The sequence below is a fragment of the Hypanus sabinus genome, chromosome 14, assembly GCF_030144855.1.
Source record: "Hypanus sabinus isolate sHypSab1 chromosome 14, sHypSab1.hap1, whole genome shotgun sequence".
In the NCBI taxonomy this organism is placed as follows: Eukaryota; Metazoa; Chordata; class Chondrichthyes; order Myliobatiformes; family Dasyatidae; genus Hypanus; species Hypanus sabinus.
In genome coordinates this window covers 9,556,082-9,576,682 of record NC_082719.1, presented here as the reverse complement: position 1 = coordinate 9,576,682, position 20,601 = coordinate 9,556,082, and the positions used below count along the sequence as shown (strand labels likewise).

Sequence of the window (20,601 nt, the reverse complement as noted above, 5' to 3'; positions counted from 1 at the left end):
AGTACGGTCGACATTTCGGGACGAGACCCTTTGGCAGGACTGCAGAAAAAGTTCTGAGGAGTAGATTTGAAAGGTGGGGGAGGGAGCGAAACGCCAGGCGATTGGTGAAGCTTGGAGGGGGAGGGATGAAGCAAAGGGTTAGGGAATTGGTTGATGAGAGACAGAAGGCCATTGAGGAAAAGTGGGGGAAAGGAGCCCCAGAGGGAGGAGAAACACGAGAGAGGGACAAGGGGATAAGAAATGGTGAAGTGGGGGGATGGAGACGATGTTCATCCCATCAGGTTGGAGGCTACCCAAACGGAATATAAGGTGGTGGTCCTCCAACCTGCTTATCCTGTTCATGCCATCAGATTAGAGGCTACCCAAATGGCGTAGATTGAGAGACCCCTTTGCCGAGCATCTGCACACTGTCCACTAGAACAAACGGGATCTGCCATGGTCACCCATTTCAATTCCACTTCCCATTCCGATATGTCCATCCATGGCCTCCTCCACAACCGGGACAAGGACACACTTAGGTTGGAGGAACAAAACCTTATATTCCGTTTGGGTAGCCTCCAATCTGATGGCATGAACATTGATTTCTCAAACTATCAATCATGTCTCCTTTCCCCCTCTTCACCATTTCCCATACCCTTGTCCATCTCTCATGTTATCTCCTTGCCCACCCATTGCCTCCCTCTGGGGCACCTCCCCCCTTTTTTCTTTCTTCCATGGTCTTCTGTCTCTCATCAATCAAATTCCTAACTCTCTGCTTCATCCCTACCCCTCCAAGCTTCGCATAATGCCTGGCATGCCTCTCTCCCTTCCCTCCCACCTTTCAAATCTACTCCTCAGCTTTTTTTTTCTCCAGACTTGCCAAAGGGTTTCAGCCTGAAACATCGACTGTACATCTTTCCATAGATGCTGCCTGGCTTGCTGAGTTCCTCCAGTATTTTGTGTGTGTTACATAAACTAGGCCGTCTTCAGCATGGTCTCCTCAAGGAAAAATCTTGCCTGAGAAATCTGTTGAAATTCCTTGAAGAAATAACAAGCAGGATGGACAATGGAGTATCAGTTGACTTGTACTTGGACTTTCAGAAGGCCTTTGACAAGGTGCCACACGTGAGGCTGCTTAACAAGCTACGAGCCCAAGAAAGATTCTAGCATGGAGAAAGCAGTTAGTAATTGGCAGGAAGCTAAAAATGGGAATAAAGGGAGTCTTTTCTGGCTGGCTGCCAGTGACTAGTGGTGTTCCATAGGGATATATTTTTTTTCTATGTCAATGATTTGGAAGATGGAATTGATGGCTTTGGTGCAAAGTTTGCACATGGTTTGAAACTAGTGGAGGGGCAGGTTGTTTTGAGGAAGTAGGCTACAGAAGGACTTTAAACAGATTAGGAGAATGGGCAAAGAAATGGCAGATGGAATACAGTGTGGGGATGTGTATGGTCATGCACTGGTAGAAGAAATGAAAGGGTGAACTATTTTCTAAATGGAGACAGTACAAAAAAAAACAGGTGCAAAGGAACGTGGAGTCCTTGTGCAGGATTCCCTAAAGGTTAATTTGCAGGTTGAGTCTGTGGTGAGGAAGGCAAATGCAACGTTAGCATTCGCTTCAAGAGAACGAAAATATAAAAGCAAGGATGTAATGTTGAGATTTTATAAAGCACTAGTGAGGTCTCAGTATTATGAGAAGTTTTAGGTTCCTTATCTTAGGAAGGATGTGCTGAAACTGAAGAGGGTTCAAAGAAGGTTCACAAAAAACATTCCAGGATTGAATGGTTTGTCATTTGAAGAGCGTTTAATATCTCTGGGCCTGTATTCACTAGAATTCAAAAGATTGAGGGGTGATCTCATTGAAACCTATCAAATGATGAAAGGCCATGATAGAGAGGATGTTTCCTATGGTGGGAGAGTCTCTAAGACCAGAGGATACAGCCTCAGAATAGAGGTGCATCATTTTAGAATGGAGATGTTGAGGAATTTCTTTAGCCAGTGGGCAGTGAATCTGGAATTCTTTGCACAGGCAGCTGTGGAGGCCAAGTCTTTTTGTATATTTAAGGCAGAGGTTGAAAAGTTCTTGAGTGGTCATGGCTGAAGGAATACGGGGAGAAGGCAGGAGATTGGGGCTGAGAGGAAAATTAAATCAGCCGTGATGAAATGGAGCAGACTCGATGAGCCAAATGCCCTAATTCTACATAAATTTTACAAGACAGTGAAAAAATGCAAAATAAAGCATTAGTGCAAAAACGAGATACTTGCTACCACTGATTCAAAGTTCGAAGTATGTATATGTGACTAAATACAATCCTGAGATATATTTTCTTGTGGGCGCACTCGGTAAATCCAAGAATCATAACTGAATTAATGAAAGACCATATTCAACAGAACAAACAATGTCCAAATACAAATGAAAGAAAATAATAAGTAAGCAATAAATAAAAGTTCTAAGTAAATTCTATTACAAAGCACATACATGTCACCATATGCAATCCTAGATGAGACAGGGAAAAAGATGGTAGGGTACAGGAACCGTGGTGTACAAAGGCTGTTGTAAATCGAGTCAAGAAGAAAAGAAGAGCTTATGAAAAGTTCACAAAAGTGGATAATGATAGGGATCTAGAAGAGTATAAGGCTAGCAGGAAGGAGCTTAAGAATAAAATTAGGAGAGCCAGAAGGGGCCATGAGAAGGCCTTGGTGGACAGGATTAAGGTATTCTACAAGTATGTGAAGAGCAAGAGGATAAGACGTGAGAGAATAGGACCAATCAAGTGTGACAGTGGAAAGGTTTGTATGGAACCAGAGGAGATAGCAGAGGTACTTAATGGATACTTTGCTTCAGTATTTACTATGGAAAAGGATCTTGGCGATCATAGGGATGACTTGCAGTGGACTGAACAGCTTGAGCATGTAGATATTAAGCAAGAGGATGTGCTGGAGCTTTTGGAAAGCATCAAGGTGGATAAGTCACTGGGACTGGATGAGATGTATCTATGGGAAGCGAGGGAGGAGGTTGCTGAGCCTCTGGGGATGATCTTTGCATCATCAATGGGGACGGGAGAGGTTCCGGAGGATTGGAGGATTGCGGATGTTGTTCCTTTATTCAAGAAAGGGAGTAGGAATAGCCCAGGAAATTATAGACCAGTGAGTCTTACTTTAGTGGTTGGTAAGTTGGTGGAGAAGATCCTGAGAGACCCAAAAGACCCAATAGAACTTATTAAAAATGATGGGGCAAGTGAAGTTAAATGAACCTATTACCTTTGATTCAGGAGCCTGATAGTTGAGATGTAGTAACTGTGTCTGAACCTGGTGGTCTGAGTCCCGAGGTGCCTGTACTTTCTTCCTGATGGCAGCAGCGAGAAGCAAGCATGGCCTGGATGATGTGTGCCCTTGATGATGGATGTTGCTTTCTTGGGAAAATAGTTCGTGCAGATGTGCTCAATGATGGGGAGGGCTTTACTCATGGACTGGGCCATATCCACTACTTTTTGTAGGATTTTCAATTTAATGGTATTGATGTTTCCATATCAGTCGTTATGCTCTACACCACACATCTCTAGGGGTTTGTCAAAGTTTCAGATGTCATGCTGAATTTTCACAAACTTCTAAAGAAAGTCTGATGAAAGGTCTGCACCTGAAACTGTTTATTCCTCTCCTTATTCCTCAGCCCGACCTGTTGTTCCTTGAATATTTTGTGTTTGATGCTCTGGATTTCCAGTATCTGCACAATTGCTTGTGCTTATCACTTCTGAACATTTTAGCTGACAATCCTTTGTCGAACTGGGAAGGGAAGAAGTTGCACGGAAAGTATGGGAAGAATAGATCAGTCTAAAGGAATTCTTATATATTCTTATAGGGTGAAGCCAGAATTGTCCTGTGAGCAAATCTAAAGTAGGGCATCTGTTTAATGAGGACAATCTGGGAGTCAAATCAGGATCCTCTATTCACCAAAGCTACAAAATGTGGACAGTTGGAAAAAGAGAACTTAGACAACGAAATGCAGGGCTGCAGGACATGCCCAGTTATTCAGGCCGTACTATTGGAGAGAGGTATACCTAGCCAATATCAGAGATGGATAGGATGGATTCTTCTGATACTAAAGGAGCAAGCGAGTTGCCTAAGATTGCAGAAATTGATTCTGAGTCCAGAAGACTGTATTGTACACAGAATTGAAACAAAATGCCAATTTACACAAGCCCTCATTTTAACAGATAGCTTTGCATGGGAGTGGGATTGAGAATTAAAGTGGCAGGCAACTAGAAGCTCAGTGTCTCTTCTCCAGAGTAGAGTACACCACATTGTAAACGTCAGATGCAATATACTGGATGACAGAAGTGCGTTGGATCACATCTAACCTAGAAAGAGGGTTTGGATTTCAGAATGGTTGGAATGAAAGAGATGAAAGAGCACATGTTGCATCTCCTGCAATTTTATGGGAAAACACCGACACCAGGCAAGCAGTAGCAGAGAATGGAAAAGCAGACCAGGCAGCTGTGAACAGAATATCTCCTAGAAGTGCTGAAAAGGGAGGTGGCAAGGAGGTATGTCCGGTGCTCAAATATTTTTGAATGTAGAGGAAATTGCCAAGAATGATCCAATGAGTGTTGTGGCTGGTGGAGTGGGAGATGACCAGGGGATCACTACCCTTGCTGTATGCGAGGAGAGAGGTTGAAAGCGGAGATACCGGAGGTAAGTGAGATGTGCTCAAAGACTCAGTTACTATAGCAGAAGGGCAGCTTATGCACACCCTAACCCCAGTATAATGCAACAACACTCAAGATGGTAACTAACTTGAATTATACCCTGCCAATTCAATATTGTAGTTGTGCTGTAATATGATGATCTACAGGATACATCATTACAATTCACAATGGCCCTAGGACAAGAATTTTTTATGCCTTGGTCCCCTACCATTTACTGAAGGATCTATGGTCCCCAGTTCAGAACCCCTACCCTTGAATTTTCAGAGACATTGTTCTTCTATCTTCTGAACAGAAGATACCAAAGCCTGAAAGCGCATACAAGCATGCTCAAGGATAGTTTCTGTCCCGCTGCTATAAGACTTTTGACTAGTTTCCTAATATAATAAGATAGGCTCTTGACCTCACAATCTACCTCATTATGGCCTTGCTCCTTATCATCTACCTGCATTGCACTTTCTCTGTAACTGTAACACTTCATTCCGCATTCTGTTATTATTTTGCCTTGAAAAGCCTCAATGCACTGTGGTAATGAAAAAACCTTTTCGGATGGCATGTAAACAAAGATTTTCACTGTTCCTCGGTAAATGTGATAATAATTTCTATTCACACATCAGCTTAACATAAAAATTGCATCACAGTTGTTCTATTATTGGGAGCATAAAATCTCAAGTTCCCAAGATGTCAGCCTACAACATAGGTTGGATTGCTATGGTTCATAATAAACTCTCAAAATAGGTCATGGGTTTGTTATTGGTACATGCACCAGATTTGTGTTTCATGAATCCAGACGGATCATTTCAAACATATGATTGATGCAGTACAAAAGGAAACAATAGAACAAGATACTTATTGTTACAGTTAAAGAGAAAGTGCAGTGTGGATAGACAAAAGAAGGTGTAAACGCTATGATGGGTAGATTGAGATATCAAGAGTTTGTCTTTATACTATAGAAGTTGGTAGAAGATTCTGGTGATATGTGTATTCAAGATTTTGTGTTTTCTGGTGACAGAAGTTTTGCATAATTAACATCATCTACATTGCCCAATAAATGTAAAACAAAAGTTAGTTTTCAGTTTATACTCCAGGTTCATTTATGAAGTGTGACTCTGGATGTATATGATCCGATTTGATTATATCATCCAGCAGATCATTTCCGCCCACTAGGTCACTAACAACAATAAACTATGTGTAATTAAATGTAACTTTTTGTCACGGATTGACAAGTGGTTTGGAGATTAATGACTGAATGAAGTTAAAGAAAATGTAGTTTGATTGGTACAATGAGGCAAGTGGTAATCTGTAGGGACCTGAGAAGGAAGCTCAGCTTTTCACCATATACTTTTCAATCATTTGGAGGAGGAAAGTGACTTAAATTTCCAAGTACACGAATCATTTAAAGCCTGATCACAGGTGCAGAAAAAACTCGAAAATAAAGATAATAGATTTCTGGCTCTTCTCTCAAAGTGTGCAGAATACAAAGGAGAGGAAGTTATAATTCATTTATTGGAGACTTGGTTAGACCCCACCTGAAGTTTTAGGAACTGTGCCTCAGGAAGGAAACACCTTCAAGGGGATACTGTCCAGATTCATTGGAATGGTATCAGGTTTTAAAGAGATCAGATAAAGGACTCTGCTTATATCCACTTGATTAGCAGATTGAAAGACAACCTGATTAGAATAACAAAGTAATTCAATAAGGTAGGATGGATACAGGGAAACAAAATTGTTCACCTTATTAGATTGTAGCAGTGAGCCATGACATCCATGCTGCCCCCCATGCTGCTGTTCACTCAGCAGAAGACAAGTTGTATTGTGTTCGATTGCAGACTGCTGTAACGTTCACGGACTCAGGGATTTGGACTATATTTTTTTTTTGTGTACCTATTTTACTGCTAACTTATATGTGCTCTGTGTGCCCTTGTGCTGTGTGTGTTTCACACCTTGGTGCCAGAGTAACGTTGTTTCATTTGGCCGTATTCATGGGTACTCACGTATGGTCGAATCACAATTAAACTTGATCCACTAGAACATTGCTTCCATGCTATGGCCTCTCTTATAGAAAGATGTAATTACATCTAGAATAACTTCACTTTTCATCTCACCTTTAAGAAGCACAAATAAGCATGAACCTTGGCAGAAACTCTAAAAATTGGGCCCTGTGATAATGTGTTATAGCCATCAACTCCAGAGTTATTGTTGGCTGGCTGCTGAAATTATGAAAACTAAATTATGAGGAATATTGGTCAGGTAAGTAGCAGGAAGCATTTCCATGTGGGAAAGGCTTCTATGACCAGAGCGAACTGGTTTACGATAAGAAGAAGAATGTGTAAAGTAGATTTAAGGAAGGCCCTTTGGTTGCTTGCAAATTGGAATGGACTGTCTGCAAGTGTGGTAGAGTCAGAAAATCTTAACAACATTTAAGAAGTTTCTAGATGAATATTTGAATTATTGAGGCATATGGACCAGAGTTGGCAAATAGGATAGTGTAAATGAATACTTGATGGTAAACATAAAATAGTGGGCTGAATGGCCTGTTTCTGTGCTGTATGGCTTTATGACTATAATTCACTAAAATGTGAAGAAGTTATGGTTTTCATGCATGGCCTGAAACAGGAATAGGTCATCATACATCATGATCTCAGCATCCGAGTTCCTGCTCTATCCAACACAGGCTCTTTCAACTCCACTGCATTACTACTGACCGTTATTCAGATTAAAATCATTTTTTGAATTGCCAGACACTCAATGCTATATATTATAAGTACACAAGCCTGTGTACTTGTGGTGATGTTCATACTTATGGGAGACTGATCTGTTGCCCATTTCCTGGTTAGTTTAAACCACCATGAAAGAAACTGCCCTTCCTGTTTACATTAACCACAGAACATGTGTCAGTCAGTTGTGGAGGATGACTCGTAGAGAAATGGAGGAGAATTTGATTTAAGTCTTAGTGTGTGATAATGCCTTTGGAGAAATGACCTATGGCTTCTGTTTCCTGCTATGGCAACATGTGTTTTCTGTAATATAGCTGATTTGTAGTAACCATCAGGAAGCAAAATAGTGACTGTTATAAATTTTAAATTGGGAGGAAGCATTTCTTCGTCAGCATCTGTCCAACTGTTTGTAATTCGAGGACGATGCTTTGAAGCTAACAGACCACAAATAAGTTCCAAAACTGAAGCAGTCTTGAAATAGTCTTGCCTGTGGCATTTTCCTTCTCACTAGTATTTCTTAAACTAGAAAGATTAGTTTACCAAAGATTTAGTCATTCTAATTGTAATTGAATGTTACAAATATATTGCAAGGCATTGGAAAGGAGTTTGGTGCAATTTTGATTCAATTGACTGATGAAAATAGTTTAGTGGCACATTCAAACATCACTTCTGCTATGGAAGTGTGAATCACTACCAGTCTGATTGGGCCTTGTAATAAGACAGAGCGCCTACAGTAGGTGCCTGATTAACTCACAAACTCATATATATTCAAACCATTAGGTTTTGGAATAATTCATTGTTTCAATTCAAACACTCCCAATTTAGAAACCGATCAAAAAGATGTTTAAGCAAATTATCAAATTAGGCACTCCAAAACAAAACATTCTTTATGATGTCTGACCCTCCTAGGTTTTGCACTCTAACTTTTCATTCCTCTTTAAATTAGCTGGACTAGCTGAAATCTATTATGGAATCAGAAAATATTCAGACCTCTCTAACTGATAAACTTATCCATGGAATGGTGAAGGGGCACTATCATGAAAACCGTATGGGTCTCAGAGTTCTGAAGAAGGACCTCGGCCCGAAACATTGACTGTTTATTCATTTCCACAGATGCTGCCTGACTTGTTAAGTTCCTCCAGCATTTTGTGTGTGTTGCTTTGGAATTCCAGCTTTATAGTCCTTGTATTGCTTTTCTGAGTGAGTGATAAACATGATACTCACATCTGGACAGATGGAAGCAGCTGCCCAAAAATCCACCATTATATCACATAATAAAACTCTGATAAGATAAAATCTGATTGCTTGGAAATCCTGATGGTTTGGAATTAAGCCATGTGTACGGGGTGTACATCCAGAGCTGGAGGGCCAGTTCTGGGTATGGGAAACCAGATGCCAGGAACATTGGTAGACTAGTGTTCAGAGCCAAGATCAGGAGTGCATAGGAACATAAGATCTTGTAGCAGAACTAGACCATTTGGCCCATCGGGCATCTTAGGCTCAAACCTGGAGTGTGGACCAGGCGTGCGGCCAAAGCTGGCATTGTAGTGTGTAATACAGAATTCAGGATTGTGGTTAAGTTATCACTGGAGTGAGTATGTGGAGCACATTAAATTCACCAGATTCACTGGAAAAATTATTATGTCAAATATAATATGTAAAAATATGTAAGCTAAAATGTATATGGATATTAATAGGAGTATCATTCAATTGTATTGAAAATTGGCTCATCTGGACCCACAAAGATCCCAAGTACATTGGGTTATCAGTGTTTTATTGTATACATGTTCCATGCATTTTATTTTAACAGACCCTTCAGGATGTACAAAATCATTCTGCTAAATTACACTGATGTGTCCAATTAATCCACTAACCTGTTTCTACGTCTTTGGAACGTGGCAGAAAATGGGAGCACCTGGCGGAAACACACACAGTCATGGGGAGAGCGTACAAATTCCTTACAGACAGTGGCAGGAATCGAACCTGGGTCACTGGCACTGTGATAGCGTTGTGCTAGGCTCTATGCTACCATGCCACCCTGTGTGAGCTTTATGTATAAGTCGAGTGCCTGTCATGTTTGTAACTGAGATGTATTACTCTTCTATGTTTCAGGGGTGCTGGAATAAATGGCATTAAAGTTGCAGAATGGATGTCAGATGTAGAATGCTCTGCAGTTCACTTCAGTTTATACTGTAAATATTTAATCCTGATTAATAATTAACAAATATAGTACAGGTAGCTATTCTTGAACTTTTATTCTATGTGTTGTCTAACGTGCAGAAAGATGAACTCGAAAAACTCACACTCTCTGGAAAGATCGAGGGGAGCAAACCTACAGGAAGACCTCGGCTTATGTACATCAAAAGCCCAGCCAGGTGGCTACACGTGGAGGAAATGGAAGTCATCCAAAGAACAAGGGATAGATCAGTATGGAAAACCATGGTCACCAACATCCGCGTCAGATATGGTACCTAGACAGACAGTTGTATAACGAAGAGTTGAGATAAACATTTTACTAATATTTATTCAGGATTGAATGCATTCTTTCAGTTTCTCCCATCTCTTCCAAACTGCTGCTGCAATGTTCCTGGCACCAGTAACAGTGTTAGTTAGTTATCTAATTGACATGAAATTTCTTCTAAGCATACTGATTGCTACTCAGTGAAACAATTATTTGTCTGGTTTCTCAATGTAAAGGTGATAGCCATAAACTTAATTGTCTACTTTCCAAAAGAATTAAAAGCTAAAATTCATATGTTCAAGGAAACCAGAAAGTTAGATCACTGATTACAGAGAGGAAGGAGGTTAATGGACCCACTGAACAATCCAGCCAGATCCACATCCCCACCATCTCTCTATAGTCCTCCAAATACTTCCCTTTCAACCATTTAGTCATGTAGATTTTCCTCATTAATCTTTTTTTTGACAATCACCTTCATTCCATGGTTCTTGACATACTCTCCCAATGAGAAGTTTATTTGAATCTGCTCATGATTTCAATATTTCCATCAGATCATTTCTCAAGCTCTTTTACAAGCAAGACAACCTGTGCTTTTCCAGTCTTCCCATGGTCCAACTCCTTATCTTGGAGTCACAGAATCATACAACTCCAAGAGGACCAGAACCTTGTCATAGGGTTTGGAAGCTTGTGTGCCTCAATGACCTGGAGAACTTAGCTGGCTGGAGTCAGGGCTTTGTGCTTTGGCTCTTGGTAGGGTCACCCATGCCAAACAGGTCAAAGCGTAGAGGCCAGACTAAGAGTGGTCCATCAGTTCTCCAGGTCTGGGTGGTTCAGCTCAGGGTTAACAACCCTGACTGGACAGAAAAAATTGTTACGAAACAGCAGTGAAGAATTCTTCTACATCTGTGTGCAGCCATATTCCTGAATCTACAGCCCGGGTTTTCATGGCTGACAATAGTAGACAGGAGCTACTGGCACGATGAAGGAAGCCCTGGACACTGCCAAGACCAAGACCAAATTTGGTTTCGACAGTGATAGAGAACCTTCATTGCTGCCCTAAATCCCAGCGGTGTAATGGGCAGTAAGTAAGTATAGAATAATATGGCACAGAAATTAGCCCTTTGGTCCAGCATGATTATGTCAGAAATCAAGTGTCTATCTATACTATTTCCACTTATCAGCATCTGATCTGTAGCCTACAATGTTTGAGTCCTTGAAATTACCCTAGAAATTTTCTTCTGCGCCATCTCTAAGGCCTTACTAAGTTCTGTGGTCCAGGATTGGAGACAAATTCCATAAATGACAATATTTCTGTATGTACAATAGCTAAATAAGATTCTTAGAATGGCAGACAGTGAAAAGGATAGCTAGAGAGTATCAGAAAATTCTTAATTCTCAGATCTCAATATTGTGCTGCATTGCACCGTTAAACCATTGGTAAAATGGGCTGACAAATGGCAGATGGAGTTTAATGCAGACAAGTGTGAGGTATTGCACTTTGGAAGGACAAACCAAGGTAGAACATACAAGGTAAATGGTAGGGCACTGAGGAGTGCAATAGAACAGAGGGATCTGGGAGTACAGATACATAATTCCCTAAAAGTGGCATCACAAGTAGATAGGGTCATAAAGAGAGCTTTTGTTACATTGGCCTTTATGAATCAAAGTATTGAGTATAAGAGTTGAAATGTAATGGTGAGGTTGTATAAGACATTGGTGAGACCGAATTTGGAGTATTGTGTGCAGTTTTGGTTACCTAATTACAGGAAGGATATTAATAAGGTTGAAAGAGTGCAGAGAAGGTTTACAAGGATGTTGCTGGGACTTGAGAAACTGAGTTACAGAGAAAGGTTGAATAGGTTAGGATTTTATTCCCTGGAGTGTAGAAGAATGAGGGGAGATTTGATAGAGGTATATAAAATTATGATGAAAATAGAGTGAATGCAAGCAAGATTTTTCCACTGAGGCTAGGGGAGAAAAAAAACAGAGGACATGGCTTAAGGGCGAAGGGGGAAAAGTTTAAAGAGAACATGGGGGGGCTTCTTCATGCAGCGAGTGGTGGGAGTGTGGAATGAGCTGCAAGATGAAGTGGTGAATGTGGGCTCACTTTTAACATTTAAGAAAAACTTGGACAGGTACATGGATGACAGATGTATGGAGGGATATAGGCCGAGTGCAGGTTAGTGGGACTAGGCAGAAAAATGGTTTGGCACAGCCAAGAAGGGCCAAAAGGCCTGTTTCTGTGCTGTAATGTTCTATGATTCTAAACAGTTTTCAGATTTAGTTTTAGTTTCTCTTGCTATTACATTGGATTAGTCGAATTTAGGGGTGCACGGGGTGTATGGGAGGAGTAGCACTAGACAGGGGGCTTGTCGCACCCCTTGGAGTGTCTCGTCATCTCTTGGTCCCCACCAATGCGCAGCTCTCACCTGTGGCTCCTTGTAGCTGTTTGCATGTGACAGCGGCCACACCCCGGGCAACGGCTTCAATGGGCCGGCTAAACCAGGTGGGAGTAGCCAACAGGTCTGAAACCCTGGGTGAGACAGGAATTTGCTCATCCCAGCATGCGAAGACTGCTTCGTCAGATCAGGCGGAGGAAACCCCGGGGGTTCAATGGCAGAGTGGAGGGTTGCAGCAGCGCATTGTGAAATGCGTAAGGTGTGGCAGAGCACTTAAGAAGACGCAGCCATCCAATGCAGCCAAAGAAGTTGCCAGACGTAACGATTCTTCGTGTCACTAGATCTTGACTTCTGAGGCCGAGAGAGTGGGATCGTCTCTGTGCAAGGCTTTTCCACTTTAATATCTTCCACACACTGGTTACATTGTGCAAAAGGTCGACTGGTGGCGCAGTGAGATCAGCGCTGGGCTCGAGAACGGAGGTTCCCGAGTTCGATCCAGCAACAGGCCGCCTCCGAGCATGCTCGCCATCCGTGCCGGGTCGATGTCGAGTTCGCAACTCGGCCTGGTAAAAAAAAAACACTGCCACCCTGCATAATGTAGTCTTCCTCATCAACTCTGGAGGCCTTGCCACAATCAGTCTTCAAGACAGAGATAGATCAATTTTGAGACTTTAATAGAACATTGTGATATGGATTAATACAAGAAAGTGCTGCTGAGGTAAGTGTTAACCATAATACTTCAAGAGGTCTAGAATACAAGTGCAGGACTGTGATGCTGAAGCTTCATGTCACTGGTGAGGCCTCACCTTGAGTATTGTGAACAGCTTTGAGCTCCTCATCTAAGAAAAGATGTGTTGGCATTGGAGAGAGTTCAGGGGAGGTTCACAGTAATGATTCTGGGAATAAAGGTGTTATCATACAAGGAATGTTTAATAGCTCTGGCTCTGTATTTGCTGGAATTTTAAAGGATGAGGGGAGATCTATGGAAACCTTTTGAATGTTGAAATACCTAGACAGAGTAGATGTGGAAAGGATGTTTCGCATGGTGGGGGAGTCTAGGACAAAAGCACACAGCCTCAGGATAGAAGTGTGTCTATTTAAAACAAATGAGGAGAATTTTTTTTTTAGCCCAAGGGTGAAGAATTTGTGAAATGTATTACCACAGGCGGCTGTGCGGCCAGGTTGTTGGGTGCATTTATGGCAGAGAATGATAGGTTTTTGATTAGACACAGCATCAAAGGTTATGGGGAAAAGACCGGGGTGTGGGGCAGAGTAGGGAAAAAGAAGGATCTGCCATGATTGAACAGTGGAGCAGACTCAATGGGCCAAATGGCTCCTATGTTTTATGGTCTTATGATCTTATTAAAAGTTAGAGAAGGTTAGAGCATGTACATACTGTAATTTTTTATTGTGAACACTTTGAATACTTGCTTTAGAAGATAAAAATGCCATGTCACTGTGACAGCCAAAGACTGTGGTTTTCAGGTGATTAAAAATGACAGCCACCTCAGATTTACATGATATTGTTGAACACCCATTTACTTTAATGTACTTGCCCTCTCACTAATACCATAACATTGGTGGGATCACTGATGGAGGACATCTCCAGGTGGAAATGCAATTTATTGGTTGGGATTGTGGCAAATATTATTTTCAGTCTGTGTGTTTTCTGGCCCAAGCTATCTACATTCTGTAAGTGCAGATGTAATAGTGGAGACTTACAGGTGGGTCTGCACTCAATGGATTTTGGAAGACCAGTCATTTTTTGGGTGAAAACATGTAAATAATTCACTCTAATTAACATAACCAAGGGAAAATAATTTACTTGTTTTTTACGCTTTATTTTCTATAACCGAGCAAAACCTTCCATTATATGTTTTATACTGCTGTGAAAATCAGAATTAAAAATGGTTGCATCGAAGTCAAAATAACACTGGCCGTATATGAGCCTCAGTTCACCAGGAAGCTAAATATCATTGATAATCATTTTGATTTTTCTTGTTTTACGGTACTGCATGACACATGGTATCAATAAAACAACTGACCAGGGAACAATCAGATAAGTGAATAAAATTTGACTGGTGACATCAGGGGAAATGTAACCCATGGCCCCTTTAGTGTGGCTGGATTAAGAATTGCCATTTCCTCATGTCAGTCACAGAACTATTATCCTGTATCAGATTGTTGTACTCTAATATTAACTATCATGCTGATGGACACACAAAAGCTGCATGAAACCAGAATAATTTAAATATTAACTGGTTAATTAATGAAGATGTCATGCTGCTATATAGTGTTCCATTTAAAAAAGTCTTAATGAAATTGAAAGAAAAAATTACCGCAATAAATGTCACAGCCATTCACTACATCAAAGTGGCCCAACTGGAGCTAATGCTTATGGAAATCTTCCAAGTGGAAAGTGCCTTCACAATAAATGCCTGGAGAAGTAATCTGGGAAGTTACAACAGAGATTTCTGCCCACTCACACTTCTATCCATATAAATCAGCCAGCTGTTTAATTCCTTAAGTAGGATTATTGGTTTGATTTGATAGATGTATTTATAATTGTTTTAATTCTTTGACAGTAAGTAATAAAAATAAAGAATAAAGAGAAGCCACATCCTCCAGGAATAAATTAAGATGAGGTGCAAGAGGGGTTGAATGCTCTGTTCAGCTCACTGAAGCAGGGTTCCTCAGCAACCCTAGACTTTTAAAGGAACAAACGGTTCCAATGTAAGGAAAAGAGGAACAAAAATTGATTATATTAGCATTATAAACCTGTTGGTTATTTCTGGTGAATTTGAGATAATGGGATTTTTAGTCAGCATTTAAGTTTTAACACCTAACACCAGTTCAAGTTCACGTTTAATATCATTCCACTATCCATGAATATAGCTAAATGAATACAGCATTCCTCTGGGGCCTAGGGGCAATACGTGTTATAAACAGCACACAATACATGACACATAGCACAAATACCACATATGGTTAAGATTTCAGAAAAAAAGTCTCAAAGAAAAAAATATAGGCCAAGTCCTTGAATGACATGACTGTAGACTGACAGCAAATTGTCCTGTTCCAACTTGTTCTTCCACTGAGTGAACACTGGAGAGCAGCACCGAGTGTACACTGGAGTGCAATACCAAGTGAACACTGGAATGCAGCACTGAGTGAACACTGGTGTGCAGTACTGTGAACACTGGAGTGCAGTACTGAGTGAACACTGGTGTGCAGTACTGAGTGAACACTGGAGTGCAGTACTGAGTGAACACTGGAGTGCAGTACTGAGTGAACACTGGTGTGCAGTACTGTGAACACTGGAGTGCAGTACTGAGTGAACACTGGTGTGCAGTACTGTGAACACTGGAGTGCAGTACTGAGTGAACACTGGTGTGCAGTACTGTGAACACTGGAGTGCAGTACTGAGTGAACACTGGTGTGCAGTACTGAGTGAACACTGGTGTGCAGTACTGAGTGAACACTGGAGTGCAGCACTGAGTGAACACTGGAATGGAGCACTGAGTGAACACTGGAGTGCAGTACTGAGTGAACACTGGAGTGCAGCACTGAGTGAACACTGGAGTGCAGTACTGAGTGAACACTGGAGTGCAGCACTGAGTGAACACTGGAGTGCAGCACTGAGTGAACACTGGAATGCAGCACTGAGTGAACACTGGAGTGCAGCACTGAGTGAACACTGGAGAGCAGCACCGAGTGTACACTGGAGTGCAATACCGAGTGAACACTGGAATGCAGCACTGAGTGAACACTGGTGTGCAGTACTGTGAACACTGGAGTGCAGTACTGAGTGAACACTGGAATGCAGCACTGAGTGAACACTGGTGTGCAGCACTGAGTGAACACTGGAGTGCAGTACTGAGTGAACACTGGTGTGCAGTACTGAGTGAACACTGGAATGCAGCACTGAGTGAACACAGGAGTGCAGTACTGAGTGAACACTGGTGTGCAGTACTGAGTGAACACTAGAATGCAGCACTGAGTGAACACTGGTGTGCAGTACTGAGCAAACACTGGAGTGCAGTACTGAGCGAACACTGGAGTGATGCACCGAGTGAACACTGGTGTGCAGTACTGAGCAAACACTGGAGTGCAGTACTGAGCGAACACTGGAGTGATGCACCGAGTGAACACTGGAGTGCAGTACTGAGCGAACACTGGAGTGATGCACCGAGTGAACACTGGAGTGCAGTACTGAGCGAACACTGGAGTGCAGTACTGAGCGAACACTGGAGTGATGCACCGAGTGAACACTGGAGTGCAGTACTGAGCGAACACTGGAGTGATGCACCGAGTGAACACTGGAGTGCAGTACTGAGCGAACATTGTAGTATTTGTTTTTCAATCCAACTAAATGCAAGATAGGATTAAGAAACACTTACATTCACCTTATGAAGCTATTAGATTCAGTAATGTAACTAAAGTTGAAGAGGAACAACCTAACAAATTTTCTATTTTAATCTGTAAGGAGATGTTTCTACATCTGCTGAATGGATCAAATGACCTAATTCTGCTCCTAAGCATGGTGAGTATTGGTAATCTGGTGGAGCGGAGTATGCTTCTCCAGGATCGTACCTGGTTTTCTACATTTGTTCTACCTCCCCAATTCTGAACAAAGGGAAATCTCCCTCTAATGAGTAATATCAAAATATTTTCATTTCAATGACATTTATAGTATAGTAAATCATTCCATGGTGTACCTCAATAGCATTGGTACACAAATGGTACTGAAGAGCAACATAAGGATATACCTGTAAACACAAAGTACACTTCAGGTGCTGTGGTCAAAGCAACACGTACAAAAGCTGGATGAACTCAGCAGGTCGGGTAGCATCCGTTGAAAGGAGCAGTCAACGTTTCGGGCCAAGACCCTTCATCAGGACTGAAGAAGGTGGGGGGAGGGTGGGAGGTGCCAGGTGAAAACCAATCAGGGGAAAGATCAAGGAGTGGGAGAAGGGAAGCAGGGAGGGGATAGGCAGGAGAGGTGAAGAAGGAATGTAAGGGGAAAGCACCTTGGGTAGTGGAAGGAGGCAGAATCATGAGAGGTGATAGGCAGCTAGAAGAGGAGGCAGACTGAAAGTAGGATGGGGAAAGGGAGTGGGAGGGAATTATCGGAAGTTGGAGAATTCGATGTTCATACCAAGGGGCTGGAGACTACCCAGACGGTATATGAGGTGTGCTCATATAGGATATACCTGCGTAGATGACAAATAAATTGAGGAAAAAAGAGGAAGGCTCTAAAAAAGTATTTGTAAAGAGCTGAGGAAGAAAAGGAAACAATAAATATTCTGGAAGAGAAACCTAACTCTCGGGACAAAATTTTATGCAAATGTGTGTTCATGCAGATGTTTTATGAAAGTGTACCTAAAGAAATATAGTTTGTCCAATATATTGATTCAATATTCTATTAAAAGGTGATTTTCAAAAGAAAGCCATTGAGTTGCTGTTGTGTGGAAGCATATTCGTGAGTTTCTGTAAGTTCACTCTTGCATGTTGGTTGAACACTCATCTAAGTCACCCAAACAATAGAAACATTCAGTACATTTGTTAAATCTGTCCAAGTTACCCATCAAGATTAAACAAGTGATAAGCAACTAGGTGTACACTTGAAACATGAGCCCCCTCCCACCCAATAGCTGTAACACACCTTCCAAATGGTTTCTCCAGCACTACCTGACTCACAGCCTGGAGTGACTCAGGGTCTAGCATGTGTGTTCACCTTTAGACACCTGAAGACTGCAAACCAGTCACAGGTATCATAGCAGGTGACCTGGGATGAGAAACAGGTGCCACAGGGCATGGGAGCTAACCAAAAGCAAAGTGGTTACATACCTCAAGCTTGAATGGCAAAAGCAACTTTCAGAACAATGTTCAATCAGCAAATAAATTTGCCTTCATATTACAGTTGCACAAGTTAATTAAAATGTTCCTAACTTTACTTGCAGAGTCAGTTGTCCTTTAACCATGTGATTGGTAGTTAGGACCATAGACTTCCTTATCATCAAATAATCCCTTTTGACAAACAAAAATCACAGGCAATAGTTAATGTGAATGCTGCATTGCTGATGTATTTGTTGTGTTAATTCATATTAATTAAACTGTTTTTCTAACTACCAACTCATTAATATTTCTTTCGTCACAGAAATATATATTAAAACATATCAGTGAACACTTGCCAATCTTGGACATTTCTTTCTTTCTCTTTGCCTCAGATGAACAAGATTAGGAGTGGTAACATGTCTCATTAGGTAGGCCTAACATGAGCCCACAAGGGTTTCTGTCCCTGTGTCTTCAGAACTAAATTGCATTGTTATTTCTTGGATTTGTTCTTCCCTTGAAGGGACAATTCTTGGGAGAGTTTTAGCCAAGATAGAAGATGTAATAAACAGTTTTTCAGTAAGCATGGCATCTGCAGAGGTAGCATGGCTCCTTTCTGGCTTCCTACGAAATGTCAGGAAATGTAGAGGAAGCTTGACCCAAAATCAGAGCAGCAGAGACGATATAGCAGTAAACAATTCTTTACTAATAAACTACAAAATGACAAATCATGACAGAGCACAAAACAAGAGTGAACAGATACTAAACACAACAGGCAAAAAGGTTGTTAAGTTTTGTAACTAGAACTGGTTGAATGGTAAACAAGGGATTTGAAGGCTTAGAGTCTCAGTTTGTTTTTACTTTAAGAGAGGCCTGCACATATCATGTGGTGGCATGATTTTCTAAGCCTTCTATGTCATTTTACAGATAACCCACAGTACATTATATCAATAACAAAGAATGCTTAATCATATAATGCATTTACAATATTACTCAAACATTATTGAAATATCAAATACACAACACAGATAAACGAAGGTAAGGAACAACTGGTTAAGGCTGACTGGTTCGATGAGTGAACAGGGGCTGTGGCTGAGAGCAGGGTTTAAATAGGCTGCAGGTGACAAGTTAGAAATGAGTGGCCCGTGATTCCCGTTAGCTGGGTGGAAACTGTGAGGTGGCTACTTGTGCAGGACTACCCTCCCCACCTCATATGGCTGGCATGTGATGGCTCAGTGCAATCCGAATGGGTCCAGTGGAACTCACTGATGAGTGATAGATCCAAGATGAAACTGGACAGTACCCAAGAGTTCTCCTCTGGACTGTACCCTTCCAGTTAACCGGGTACTGCACTCCTTGTTCATGACGATTTGAACCGTGTACACTGGACTGCCTTCCACTATCCTGGCTTCTGGAAGTGCAGGCTCAGGTGGGTTGAGTGGTACATGGACAACAGGGTTTGGTGGCCATGAAGCACTTCGAAAGATAGACATACCTATGGCAGAGGAGGTGTATAGATTGTGGTACTGCTCACCCCAGAGCAAATAGTTCTTGCACGTTGAAGAGTTAGAGACAGAGAAGCATCACAGAAAGCTTTCCACTTGCTTTTTTGGCTCTTTCTGACTGCCAGCTGGTCTGTGGATGATAAACTCACTAAGGTGCGGAGGAGAGAACAGAAGATTTGCCCGAAGTGGGAGATGGACTGTCGGCCTCTGTCCAACTCAATATCCTGAGGGAAGCTGTGGAAATGATCTACGTGTAGTCAGTTGTCTCAGTGGCTGATGGAGGTTTGGAGAGGATAATGAGGTGGACCATCTTGGAGAACTGGTTCACCACTGTCATGATCACCGTGGCCTTAATGGAAGCTGGCAAAGTCATGAAAGTCATAGCAATATTGGACCATAAGTGTCCAGGGACCGGTAGGAAGTACTGGAGTCACTGGCTGAAGAAAGTGGACCAGGCACATTGAGGGCCGGCAACAATGAACTGATGTACATCTGCAATCATGGTGGGCCACCACAACAGGTTTTGCAGAAAATTGAGGGTCCGACACGCACCTGGAGAGGGATGAGGAATGAGTCCACTGGAGTGTGCCTCAGAGTGCATGGCTACCGGCACATACCTGTGACTTTCAGAGGAGCCAACCAGAATGGGCTCGTGCTATAGGGCCTGGTGAATCCAGTTCTCAAGGTCCCAGATGACTGGGGCAGGAATCTAGGCGGATGGAATGATGAACTAGGTTTGATCTCCATTTCAAATGTTGTGACAGGGCATCAGCCTTAGTGTTCTTGGAGCTGAGTCAACAGAGGTTGGTGAAGTTGAATTGCTTGAAGAAGGGGGTCCAGCAAAACTGACATGAGTTGAGTTGGAGGGTCTGTTGTAAGGATATGAAGTTCTAACGGCCAGTCCAGATCAGGAAGGGCTCAGTGTTTTTCCATCAGCCAATGTTCCCATTCCTCCAAGGTCCATTTAAAAGTGAGTAGCTCCCTATCTCCCACTGCAAAATG

General features: G+C 41.9%; 1 long non-coding RNA gene across 1 annotated transcript; it reads left to right on the top strand.

Annotated features, from left to right (window-relative positions):
- Nucleotides 1–887: 887 nt before the first annotated feature.
- Nucleotides 888–9,868, top strand: LOC132404366 (uncharacterized). Its single transcript, XR_009515509.1, has 3 exons — nt 888–1,095; nt 9,512–9,591; nt 9,680–9,868. It is a non-coding gene; the product is annotated as an uncharacterized LOC132404366 (long non-coding RNA).
- Nucleotides 9,869–20,601: the final 10,733 nt, after the last annotated feature.